Source organism: Genypterus blacodes, unplaced genomic scaffold (genome assembly GCF_046128005.1).
Source record: "Genypterus blacodes isolate CSIRO-AG114 ecotype Tasmania unplaced genomic scaffold, CSIRO-AGI_Gbla_v1 ptg000199l_1, whole genome shotgun sequence".
Taxonomy (NCBI): Eukaryota; Metazoa; Chordata; class Actinopteri; order Ophidiiformes; family Ophidiidae; genus Genypterus; species Genypterus blacodes.
Window position 1 is genome coordinate 1074944 of NW_027466998.1, and position 14700 is coordinate 1089643.

The window sequence follows — 14700 nt, forward strand, 5'->3', positions numbered from 1 at the left end:
GGAACATCTGTCACTTTTTCATCCATTTAGGACTGGACCCCAATCTGTATCCGACCAGAAAACTCAGTCCCCTCCTGAAAATCCACAAATCCTATTATAAGGTGATTTTGAATGAATCTACCATAAAATGTCATGTTAAGATGTGCTTTGTTGATATCTAAACAGTTTTCTCATTGGAGTGAATATACAATAATCAACAGCAATGGGGCAACTGTAAATGCCGAAAACCTAGCGTAATATGCTTTTCATTGTAATTTACACAAGCAGTTGATGGTTGCTTCATTAAATCCTATTATAATGTGATTCCATGTAGAGGTACCTTGAAATGTAATTTGAATATGTTTTGAGTTGATTATTGAACATCTGTCACTTTTTCATCCATTTAGGACTGGACCCCAATCTGTATCTGACCAGAAAACTCAGTTCCCTCCTGACAATCCACAAATCCTATTATAAAGTGATTTTGAATGAATCTACCATAAAATGTCATGTGAAGATGTGCTTCGCTGATAACTTAACAGTTTTCTCATTGGAGTGAATATACAATAATCAACAGCAATGGGGAAACTATAAATGCCGAAAACCTAGCGTAATATGCTTTTCATTGTAATTTACACAAGCAGTTGATGGTTGCTTCATTAAATCCTATTATAATGTGATTTCAAGTAGAGGTACCTTGAAATGTAATTTGAATATGTTTTGAGTTGATTATGGAACATCTGTCACTTTTTCATCCATTTAGGACTGGACCCCAATCTGTATCCGACCAGAAAACTCAGTCCCCTCCTGAAAATCCACAAATCCTATTATAAGGTGATTTTGAATGAATCTACCATAAAATGTCATGTTAAGATGTGCTTTGTTGATATCTAAACAGTTTTCTCATTGGAGTGAATATACAATAATCAACAGCAATGGGGCAACTGTAAATGCCGAAAACCTAGCGTAATATGCTTTTCATTGTAATTTACACAAGCAGTTGATGGTTGCTTCATTAAATCCTATTATAATGTGATTCCATGTAGAGGTACCTTGAAATGTAATTTGAATATGTTTTGAGTTGATTATTGAACATCTGTCACTTTTTCATCCATTTAGGACTGGACCCCAATCTGTTTCTGACCAGAAAACTCAGTTCCCTCCTGACAATCCACAAATCCTATTATAAAGTGATTTTGAATGAATCTACCATAAAATGTCATGTGAAGATGTGCTTTGCTGATAACTTAACAGTTTTCTCATTGGAGTGAATATACAATAATCAACAGCAATGGGGAAACTATAAATGCCGAAAACCTAGCGTAATATGCTTTTCATTGTAATTTACACAAGCAGTTGATGGTTGCTTCATTAAATCCTATTATAATGTGATTTCAAGTAGAGGTACCTTGAAATGTAATTTGAATATGTTTTGAGTTGATTATGGAACATCTGTCACTTTTTCATCCATTTAGGACTGGACCCCAATCTGTATCTGACCAGAAAACTCAGTTCCCTCCTGAAAATCCACCAATCCTATTATAAGGTGATTTTGAATGAATCTACCATAAAATGTCATGTTAAGATGTGCTTTGTTTATAACTAAACAGTTTTCTCATTGGAGTGAATATACAATAATCAACAGCAATGGGGCAACTGTAAATGCCGAAAACCTAGCGTAATATGCTTTTCATTGTAATTTACACAAGCAGTTGATGGTTGCTTCATTAAATCCTATTAAAATGTGATTCCAAGTAGAGGTACCTTGAAATGTAATTTGAATATGTTTTGAGTTGATTATTGAACATCTGTCACTTTTTCATCCATTTAGGACTGGACCCCAATCTGTATCTGACCAGAAAACTCAGTTCCCTCCTGACAATCCACAAATCCTATTATAAAGTGATTTTGAATGAATCTACCATAAAATGTCATGTGAAGATGTGCTCTGCTGATAACTAAACAGTTTTCTCATTGGAGTGAATATACAATAATCAACAGCAATGGGGCAACTATAAATGCCGAAAACCTAGCGTAATATGCTTTTCATTGTAATTTACACAAGCGGTTGATGGTTGCTTCATTAAATCCTATTATAATGTGATTTCAAGTAGAGGTACCTTGAAATGTTATTTGAATATGTTTTGAGTTGATTATGGAACATCTGTCACTTTTTCATCCATTTAGGACTGGACCCCAATCTGTATCCGACCAGAAAACTCAGTCCCCTCCTGAAAATCCACAAATCCTATTATAAGGTGATTTTGAATGAATCTACCATAAAATGTCATGTTAAGATGTGCTTTGTTGATATATAAACAGTTTTCTCATTGGAGTGAATATACAATAATCAACAGCAATGGGGCAACTGTAAATGCCGAAAACCTAGCGTAATATGCTTTTCATTGTAATTTACACAAGCAGTTGATGGTTGCTTCATTAAATCCTATTATAATGTGATTCCATGTAGAGGTACCTTGAAATGTAATTTGAATATGTTTTGAGTTGATTATTGAACATCTGTCACTTTTTCATCCATTTAGGACTGGACCCCAATCTGTATCTGACCAGAAAACTCAGTTCCCTCCTGACAATCCACAAATCCTATTATAAAGTGATTTTGAATGAATCTACCATAAAATGTCATGTGAAGATGTGCTTTGCTGATAACTTAACAGTTTTCTCATTGGAGTGAATATACAATAATCAACAGCAATGGGGAAACTATAAATGCCGAAAACCTAGCGTAATATGCTTTTCATTGTAATTTACACAAGCAGTTGATGGTTGCTTCATTAAATCCTATTATAATGTGATTTCAAGTAGAGGTACCTTGAAATGTAATTTGAATATGTTTTGAGTTGATTATGGAACATCTGTCAGTTTTTCATCCATTTAGGACTGGACCCCAATCTGTATCCGACCAGAAAACTCAGTTCCCTCCTGAAAATCCACCAATCCTATTATAAGGTGATTTTGAATGAATCTACCATAAAATGTCATGTTAAGATATGCTTTGTTGATAACTAAACAGTTTTCTCATTGGAGTGAATATACAATAATCAACAGCAATGGGGCAACTGTAAATGCCGAAAACCTAGCGTAATATGCTTTTCATTGTAATTTACACAAGCAGTTGATGGTTGCTTCATTAAATCCTATTAAAATGTGATTCCAAGTAGAGGTACCTTGAAATGTAATTTGAATATGTTTTGAGTTGATTATTGAACATCTGTCACTTTTTCATCCATTTAGGACTGGACCCCAATCTGTATCTGACCAGAAAACTCAGTTCCCTCCTGACAATCCACAAATCCTATTATAAAGTGATTTTGAATGAATCTACCATAAAATGTCATGTGAAGATGTGCTCTGCTGATAACTAAACAGTTTTCTCATTGGAGTGAATATACAATAATCAACAGCAATGGGGCAACTATAAATGCCGAAAACCTAGGGTAATATGCTTTTCATTGTAATTTACACAGGCGGTTGATGGTTGCTTCATTAAATCCTATTATAATGTGATTTCAAGTAGAGGTACCTTGAAATGTAATTTGAATATGTTTTGAGTTGATTATTGAACATCTGTCACTTTTTCATCCATTTAGGACTGGACCCCAATCTGTATCTGACCAGAAAACTCAGTTCCCTCCTGAAAATCCACCAATCCTATTATAAGGTGATTTTGAATGAATCTACCATAAAATGTCATGTAAAGATGTGCTCTGCTGATAACTAAACCGTTTTCTCATTGGAGTGAATATACAATGATAAACAGCAATGAAAGCAGCTGTAAATGCCGAAAACCAAGCGTGAATTGCTTTTCATTGTAGTTGATGGTTGCTTCAGTAAATCCTATTATAATGTGATTCCAAGTAGAGGTACCTTGAAATGTAATTTGATTATGTTTGGAGTTGACTTTCGAACATCTGTCAATTTTTTTTTATCCATTTAGGACTGGACCCCAATCTGTGTCCGTCATAGCCTCCTGAAAATCCAAAAATCTTATTTTGAGGTGATTATGACTGAATCTACCATAAAATATCATGCAGAATGTGCTTTGTTGATAACTAAACCATTTTCTCATTGGAGTGAATATACAATGATCAACAGCAATGAAAGCAGCTGTAAATGCCGAAAACCAAGCGTAAAATGCTTTTCATTGTAGTTGATGGTTGCTTCAGTAAATCCTATTATAATGTGATTTCAAGTAGAGGTATCAGGAAATGTAATTTGATTATGTTTTGAGTTTATTATGGAACATCTGTCACTTTTTCATCCATTTAGGACTGGACCCCAATCTGTGTCTGTCATAGCCCCTAAAAATCCACAAATCCTATTATGAAGTGATAATCAATGACTCTACCATTAAATGTCATTTAAAGATGTGCTTTGTTGATAACTAAACAGTTTTCTCATTGGAGTGAATATACAATAATCAACAGCAATGGGGCAGCTGTAAATGCCGAAAACCTAGCTTAAAATGCTTTTCATTGTAATTTACACAAGCAGTTGATGGTTGCTTCATTAAATCCTATTATAATGTGATTTCAAGTAGAGGTACCTTGAAATGTAATTTGAATATGTTTTGAGTTTATTATTGAACATCTGTCACTTTTTCATCCATTTAGGACTGGACCCCAATCTGTATCTGACCAGAAAACTCAGTTCCCTCCTGACAATCCACAAATCCTATTATAAAGTGATTTTGAATGAATCTACCATAAAATGTCATGTGAAGATGTGCTCTGCTGATAACTAAACAGTTTTCTCATTGGAGTGAATATACAATAATCAACAGCAATGGGGCAACTATAAATGCCGAAAACCTAGGGTAATATGCTTTTCATTGTAATTTACACAGGCGGTTGATGGTTGCTTCATTAAATCCTATTATAATGTGATTTCAAGTAGAGGTACCTTGAAATGTAATTTGAATATGTTTTGAGTTGATTATTGAACATCTGTCACTTTTTCATCCATTTAGGACTGGACCCCAATCTGTATCTGACCAGAAAACTCAGTTCCCTCCTGAAAATCCACCAATCCTATTATAAGGTGATTTTGAATGAATCTACCATAAAATGTCATGTAAAGATGTGCTCTGCTGATAACTAAACCGTTTTCTCATTGGAGTGAATATACAATGATAAACAGCAATGAAAGCAGCTGTAAATGCCGAAAACCAAGCGTGAATTGCTTTTCATTGTAGTTGATGGTTGCTTCAGTAAATCCTATTATAATGTGATTCCAAGTAGAGGTACCTTGAAATGTAATTTGATTATGTTTGGAGTTGACTTTCGAACATCTGTCAATTTTTTTTTATCCATTTAGGACTGGACCCCAATCTGTGTCCGTCATAGCCTCCTGAAAATCCAAAAATCTTATTTTGAGGTGATTATGACTGAATCTACCATAAAATATCATGCAGAATGTGCTTTGTTGATAACTAAACCATTTTCTCATTGGAGTGAATATACAATGATCAACAGCAATGAAAGCAGCTGTAAATGCCGAAAACCAAGCGTAAAATGCTTTTCATTGTAGTTGATGGTTGCTTCAGTAAATCCTATTATAATGTGATTTCAAGTAGAGGTATCAGGAAATGTAATTTGATTATGTTTTGAGTTTATTATGGAACATCTGTCACTTTTTCATCCATTTAGGACTGGACCCCAATCTGTGTCTGTCATAGCCCCTAAAAATCCACAAATCCTATTATGAAGTGATAATCAATGACTCTACCATTAAATGTCATTTAAAGATGTGCTTTGTTGATAACTAAACAGTTTTCTCATTGGAGTGAATATACAATAATCAACAGCAATGGGGCAGCTGTAAATGCCGAAAACCTAGCTTAAAATGCTTTTCATTGTAATTTACACAAGCAGTTGATGGTTGCTTCATTAAATCCTATTATAATGTGATTTCAAGTAGAGGTACCTTGAAATGTAATTTGAATATGTTTTGAGTTTATTATTGAACATCTGTCACTTTTTCATCCATTTAGGACTGGACCCCAATCCGTATCTGACCAGAAAACTCAGTTCCCTCCTGACAATCCACAAATCCTATTATAAAGTGATTTTGAATGAATCTACCATAAAATGTCATGTGAAGATGTGCTCTGCTGATAACTAAACAGTTTTCTTATTGGAGTGAATATACAATAATCAACAGCAATGGGGCAACCAAAATGCCGAAAACCTAGCGTAATATGCTTTTCATTGTAATTTACACAGGCGGTTGATGGTTGCTTCATTAAATCCTATTATAATGTGATTTCAAGTAGAGGTACCTTGAAATGTAATTTGAATATGTTTTGAGTTGATTATTGAACATCTGTCACTTTTTCATCCATTTAGGACTGGACCCCAATCTGTATCCGACCAGAAAACTCAGTTCCCTCCTGAAAATCCACCAATCCTATTATAAGGTGATTTTGAATGAATCTACCATAAAATGTCATGTTAAGATGTGCTTTGTTGATAACTAAACAGTTTTCTCATTGGAGTGAATATACAATAATCAACAGCAATGGGGCAACTGTAAATGCCGAAAACCTAGCGTAATATGCTTTTCATTGTAATTTACACAAGCAGTTGATGGTTGCTTCATTAAATCCTATTATAATGTGATTTCAAGTAGAGGTACCTTGAAATGTGATTTGAATATGTTTTGAGTTGATTATGGAACATCTTTCACTTTTTCATCCATTTAGGACTAGACTCCAATCTGTATCCGACCAGAAAACTCAGTTCCCTCCTGAAAATCCACCAATCCTATTATAAGGTGATTTTGAATGAATCTACCATAAAATGTCATGTTAAGATGTGCTTTGTTGATAACTAAACAGTTTTCTCATTGGAGTGAATATACAATAATCAACAGCAATGGGGCAACTGTAAATGCCAAAAACCTAGCGTAATATGCTTTTCATTGTAATTTACACAAGCAGTTGATGGTTGCTTCATTAAATCCTATTATAATGTGATTTCAAGTAGAGGTACCTTGAAATGTAATTTGAATATGTTTTGAGTTGATTATGGAACATCTGTTACTTTTTCATCCATTTAGGACTGGACCCCAATCTGTATTTGACCAGAAAACTCAGTTGCCTCCTGAAAATCCACAAATCCTATTATAAGGTGATTTTGAATGAATCTACCATAAAATGTCATGTAAAGATGTGCTCTGCTGATAACTAAACAGTTTTCTCATTGGAGTGAATATACAATGATAAACAGCAATGAAAGCAGCTGTAAATGCCGAAAACCAAGCGTGAATTGCTTTTCATTGTAGTTGATGGTTGCTTCAGTAAATCCTATTATAATGTGATTCCAAGTAGAGGTACCTGGAAATGTAATTTGATTATGTTTGGAGTTGACTATGGAACATGTGTCAATTTTTTTTATCCATTTAGGACTGGACCCCAATCTGTGTCCGTCATAGCCTCCTGAAAATCCAAAAATCTTATTTTGAGGTGATTATGACTGAATCTACCATAAAATGTCATGCAGAATGTGCTTTGTTGATAACTAAACCGTTTTCTCATTGGAGTGAATATACAATGATCAACAGCAATGAAAGCAGCTGTAAATGCCGAAAACCAAGCGTAAAATGCTTTTCATTGTAGTTGATGGTTGCTTCAGTAAATCCTATTATAATGTGATTTCGAGTAGAGGTATCTGGAAATGTAATTTGATTATGTTTTGAGTTTATTATGGAACATCTGTCACTTTTTCATCCATTAAGGACTGGACCCCAATCTGTGTCTGTCATAGCCCCTAAAAATCCACAAATCCTATTATGAAGTGATAATGAATGACTCTACCATTAAATGTCATTTAAAGATGTGCTTTGTTGATAACTAAACAGTTTTCTCATTGGAGTGAATATACAATAATCAACAGCAATGGGGCAGCTGTAAATGCCGAAAACCTAGCTTAAAATGCTTTTCATTGTAATTTACACAAGCAGTTGATGGTTGCTTCATTAAATCCTATTATAATGTGATTTCAAGTAGAGGTACCTTGAAATGTAATTTGAATATGTTTTGAGTTGATTATTGAACATCTGTCACTTTTTCATCCATTTAGGACTGGACCCCAATCTGTATCTGACCAGAAAACTCAGTTCCCTCCTGACAATCCACAAATCCTATTATAAAGTGATTTTGAATGAATCTACCATAAAATGTCATGTGAAGATGTGCTCTGCTGATAACTAAACAGTTTTCTCATTGGAGTGAATATACAATAATCAACAGCAATGGGGCAACTATAAATGCCGAAAACCTAGCGTAATATGCTTTTCATTGTAATTTACACAAGCGGTTGATGGTTGCTTCATTAAATCCTATTATAATGTGATTTCAAGTAGAGGTACCTTGAAATGTAATTTGAATATGTTTTGAGTTGATTATGGAACATCTGTCACTTTTTACATCCATTTAGGACTGGACCCCAATCTGTATCCGACCAGAAAACTCAGTTCCCTCCTGAAAATCCACCAATCCTATTATAAGGTGATTTTGAATGAATCTACCATAAAATGTCATGTTAAGATGTGCTTTGTTGATAACTAAACAGTTTTCTCATTGGAGTGAATATACAATAATCAACAGCAATGGGGCAACCGTAAATGCCGAAAACCTAGCGTAATATGCTTTTCATTGTAATTTACACAAGCAGTTGATGGTTGCTTCATTAAATCCTATTATAATGTCATTTCAAGTAGAGGTACCTTGAAATGTAATTTGAATATGTTTTGAGTTGATTATTGAACATCTGTTACTTTTTCATCCATTTAGGACTGGACCCCAATCTGTATCTGACCAGAAAACTCAGTTGCCTCCTGAAAATCCACAAATCCTATTATAAGGTGATTTTAAATGAATCTACCATAAAATGTCATGTAAAGATGTGCTCTGCTGATAACTCAACCGTTTTCTCATTGGAGTGAATATACAATGATAAACAGCAATGAAAGCAGCTGTAAATGCCGAAAACCAAGCGTGAATTGCTTTTCATTGTAGTTGATGGTTGCTTCAGTAAATCCTATTATAATGTGATTTCAAGAAGAGGTACCTGGAAATGTAATTTGAATATGTTTTGTGTTGACTATGGAACATCCGTCACTTTTTCATCCATTTAGGACTGGACCCCAATCTGTATCCGACCAGAAAACTCAGTTCCCTCCTGAAAATCCACCAATCCTATTATAAGGTGATTTTGAATGAATCTACCATAAAATGTCATGTTAAGATGTGCTTTGTTGATAACTAAACAGTTTTCTCATTGGAGTGAATATACAATAATCAACAGCAATGGGGCAACTGTAAATGCCGAAAACCTAGCGTAATATGCTTTTCATTGTAATTTACACAAGCAGTTGATGGTTGCTTCATTAAATCCTATTATAATGTGATTCCAAGTAGAGGTACCTTGAAATGTAATTTGAATATGTTTTGAGTTGATTATTGAACATCTGTCACTTTTTCATCCATTTAGGACTGGACCCCAATCTGTATCTGACCAGAAAACTCAGTTCCCTCCTGACAATCCACAAATCCTATTATAAAGTGATTTTGAATGAATCTACCATAAAATGTCATGTGAAGATGTGCTCTGCTGATAACTAAACAGTTTTCTCATTGGAGTGAATATACAATAATCAACAGCAATGGGGCAACTGTAAATGCCGAAAACCTAGCGTAATATGCTTTTCATTGTAATTTACACAAGCAGTTGATGGTTGCTTCATTAAATCCTATTATAATGTGATTTCAAGTAGAGGTACCTTGAAATGTAATTTGAATATGTTTTGAGTTGATTATGGAACATCTGTCACTTTTTCACCCATTAAGGACTAGACCCCAATCTGTGTCTGTCATAGCCTTCTGAAAATCCACAAATCCTATTATGAGGTGATTATGAACGAATCTACCATAAAATGTCATGCAAAGATGTGCTTTGTTGATAACAAAACAGTTTTCTCATTGGAGTGAATATACAATAATCAACAGCAATGGGGCAGCTATAAATGCCGAAAACCTAGCGTAATATGCTTTTTATTGTAATTTACACAAGCAGTTGATGGTTTCTTCATTAAATCCTATTATAATGTGATTCCAAGTAGAGGTACCTTGAAATGTAATTTGATTATGTTGGAGTTGACTATGGAACATGTGTCAATTTTTTTTTATCCATTTAGGACTGGACCCCAATCTGTGTCCGTCATAGCCTCCTGAAAATCCAAAAATCTTATTTTGAGGTGATTATGACTGAATCTACCATAAAATGTCATGCAGAATGTGCTTTGTTGATAACTAAACCGTTTTCTCATTGGAGTGAATATACAATGATCAACAGCAATGAAAGCAGCTGTAAATGCCGAAAACCAAGCGTGAAATGCTTTTCATTGTAGTTGATGGTTGCTTCAGTAAATCCAATTATAATGTGATTTCGAGTAGAGGTATCTGGAAATGAAATTTGATTATGTTTTGAGTTTATTATGGAACATCTGTCACTTTTTCATCCATTAAGGACTGGACCCCAATCTGTGTCTGTCATAGCCCCTAAAAATCCACAAATCCTATTATGAAGTGATAATGAATGACTCTACCATTAAATGTCATTTAAAGATGTGCTTTGTTGATAACTAAACAGTTTTCTCATTGGAGTGAATATACAATAATCAACAGCAATGGGGCAGCTGTAAATGCCGAAAACCTAGCTTAAAATGCTTTTCATTGTAATTTACACAAGCAGTTGATGGTTGCTTCATTTATTCCTATTATAATGTGATTTCAAGTAGAGGTACCTTGAAATGTAATTTGAATATGTTTTGAGTTTATTATTGAACATCTGTCACTTTTTCATCCATTTAGGACTGGACCCCAATCTGTATTTGACCAGAAAACTCAGTTCCCTCCTGACAATCCAGAAATCCTATTATAAGGTGATTTTGAATGAATCTACCATAAAATGTCATGTAAAGGTGTGCTCTGCTGATAAATAAACAGTTTTCTCATTGGAGTGAATATACAATGATAAACAGCAATGAAAGCAGCTGTAAATGCCGAAAACCAAGCGTAAAATGCTTTTCATTGTAGTTTATGGTTGCTTCATTAAATCCTATGATAATTTAATTTCAAGTAGAGGTACCTGGAAATGTAATTTGAATATGGTTTGTGTTGATTATGGAACATCTGTCACTTTTTCATCCATTTAGGACTGGACCCCAATCTGTATCCGACCAGAAAACTCAGTTCCCTCCTGAAAATCCACAAATCCTATTATAAGGTGATTTTGAATGAATCTACCATAAAATGTCATGTGAAGATGTGCTCTGCTGATTACTAAACAGTCTTCTCATTGGAGTGAATATACAATAATCAACAGCAATGGGGCAGCTGTAAATGCCGAAAACCTAGCTTAAAATGCTTTTCATTGTAATTTACACAAGCAGTTGATGGTTGCTTCATTAAATCCTATTACAATGTGATTTCAAGTAGAGGTACTTTGAAATGTAATTTGAATATGTTTTGAGTTTATTATTGAACATCTGTCACTTTTTCATCCATTTAGGACTGGACCCCAATCTGTATGCGACCAGAAAAATCAGTTCCCTCCTGAAAATCCACCAATCCTATTATAAGGTGATTTTGAATGAATCTACCATAAAATGTCATGTGAAGATGTGCTCTGCTGATAACTAAACAGCCTTCTCATTGGAGTGAATATACAATGATAAACAGCAATGAAAGCAGCTGTAAATGCCGAAAACCAAGCGTAAAATGCTTTTCATTGTAGTTGATGGTTGCTTCATTAAATCCTATTATAATGTGATTTCAAGTAGAGGTACCTGGAAATATAATTTGAATATGTTTTGTGTTGATTATGGAACATCTGTCACTTTTTCATCCATTTAGGACTGGACCCCAATCTGTATCCGACCAGAAAACTCAGCTCCCTCCTTAAAATCCACAAATCCTATTATAAGGTGATTTTGAATGAATCTACCATAAAATGTCATGTAAAGAGGTGCTCTGCTGATAACTAAACCGTTTTCTCATTGGAGTGAATATACAATGATAAACAGCAATGAAAGCAGCTGTAAATGCCGAAAACCAAGCGTAAAATGCTTTTCATTGTAATTTACACAAGCAGTTGATGGTTGCTTCATTAAATCCTATTATAATGTGATTTCAAGTAGAGGTACCTGGAAATGTAATTTGAATATGTTTTGAGTTGATTATTGAACATCTGTTACTTTTTCATCCATTTAGGACTGGACCCCAATCTGTATCTGACCAGAAAACTCAGTTGCCTCCTGAAAATCCACAAATCCTATTATAAGGTGATTTTGAATGAATCTACCATAAAATGTCATTTAAAGATGTGCTCTGCTGATAACTAAACCGTTTTCTCATTGGAGTGAATATACAATGATAAACAGCAATGAAAGCAGCTGTAAATGCCGAAAACCAAGCGTAAAATGCTTTTCATTGTAGTTGATGGTTGCTTCAGTAAATCCTATTATAATGTGATTTCAAGTAGAGGTACCTGGAAATGTAATTTGAATATGTTTTGTGTTGATTATGGAACATCTGTCACTTTTTCATCCATTTAGGACTGGACCCCAATCTGTATCCGACCAGAAAACTCAGTTCCCTCCTGAAAATCCACCAATTTTATTATAAGGTGATTTTGAATGAATCTACCATAAAATGTCATGTGAAGATGTGCTCTGCTGATAACTAAACAGTTTTCTCATTGGAGTGAATATACAATAATCAACAGCAATGGGGCAACTATAAATGCCGAATACCTAGCGTAATATGCTTTTCATTGTAATTTACACAAGCAGTTGATGGTTGCTTCATTAAATCCTATTATAATGTGATTTCAAGTAGAGGTACCTTGAAATGTAATTTGAATATGTTTTGAGTTGATTATGGAACATCTGTCACTTTTTCATCCATTTAGGACTGGACCCCAATCTGTATCCGACCAGAAAACTCAGTTCCCTCCTGACAATCCACAAATCCTATTATGAAGTGATTTTGAATGAATCTACCATAAAATGTCATGTGAAGATGTGCTCTGCTGATAACTAAACAGTTTTCTCATTGGAGTGAATATACAATAATCAACAGCAATGGGGCAACTATAAATGCCGAAAACCTAGCGTAATATGCTTTTCATTGTAATTTACACAAGCGGTTGATGGTTGCTTCATTAAATCCTATTATAATGTGATTTCAAGTAGAGGTACCTTGAAATGTAATTTGAATATGTTTTGAGTTGATTATGGAACATCTGTCACTTTTTCATCCATTTAGGACTGGACCCCAATCTGTATCCGACCAGAAAACTCAGTTCCCTCCTTAAAATCCACCAATCCTATTATAAAGTGATTTTGAATGAATCTACCATAAAATGTCATGTTAAGATGTGCTTGGTTGATAACTAGACAGTTTTCTCATTGGAGTGAATATACAATAATCAACAGCAATGGGGCAACTGTAAATGCCGAAAACCTAGCGTAATATGCTTTTCATTGTAATTTACACAAGCAGTTGATGGTTGCTTCATTAAATCCTATTATAATTTGATTTCAAGTAGAGGTACCTTGAAATGTAATTTGAATATGTTTTGAGTTGATTATTGAACATCTGTTACTTTTTCATCCATTTAGGACTGGACCCCAATCTGTATCTGACCAGAAAACTCAGTTGCCTCCTGAAAATCCACAAATCCTCTTATAAGGTGATTTTGAATGAATCTACCATAAAATGTCATGTAAAGATGTGCTCTGCTGATGACTAAACCGTTTTCTCATTGGAGTGAATATACAATGATAAACAGCAATGAAAGCAGCTGTAAATGCCGAAAACCAAGCGTGAATTGCTTTTCATTGTAGTTGATGGTTGCTTCAGTAAATCCTATTATAATGTGATTCCAAGAAGAGGTACCTGGAAATGTAATTTGAATATGTTTTGTGTTGATTATGGAACATCCGTCACTTTTTCATCCATTTAGGACTGGACCCCAATCTGTATCCGACCAGAAAACTCAGTTCCCTCCTGAAAATCCACCAATCCTATTAAAAGGTGATTTTGAATGAATCTACCATAAAATGTCATGTTTAGATGTGCTTTGTTGATAACTAAACAGTTTTCTCATTGGAGTGAATATACAATAATCAACAGCAATGGGGCAACTGTAAATGCCGAAAACCTAGCGTAATATGCTTTTCATTGTAATTAACACAAGCAGTTGATGGTTGCTTCATTAAATCCTATTATAATGTGATTCCAAGTAGAGGTACCTTGAAATGTAATTTAAATATGTTTTGAGTTGATTATTGAACATCTGTCACTTTTTCATCCATTTAGGACTGGACCCCAATCTGTATCTGACCAGAAAACTCAGTTCCCTCCTGACAATCCACAAATCCTATTATAAGGTGATTTTGAATGAATCTACCATAAAATGTCATGTGAAGATGTGCTCTGCTGATAACTAAACAGTTTTCTCATTGGAGTGAATTTACAATAATCAACAGCAATGGGGCAGCTGTAAATGCCGAAAACCTAGCGTAATATGCTTTTTATTGTAATTTACACAAGCAGTTGATGGTTTCTTCATTAAATCCTATTATAATGTGATTCCAAGTAGAGGTACCTTGAAATGTAATTTGAATATGTTA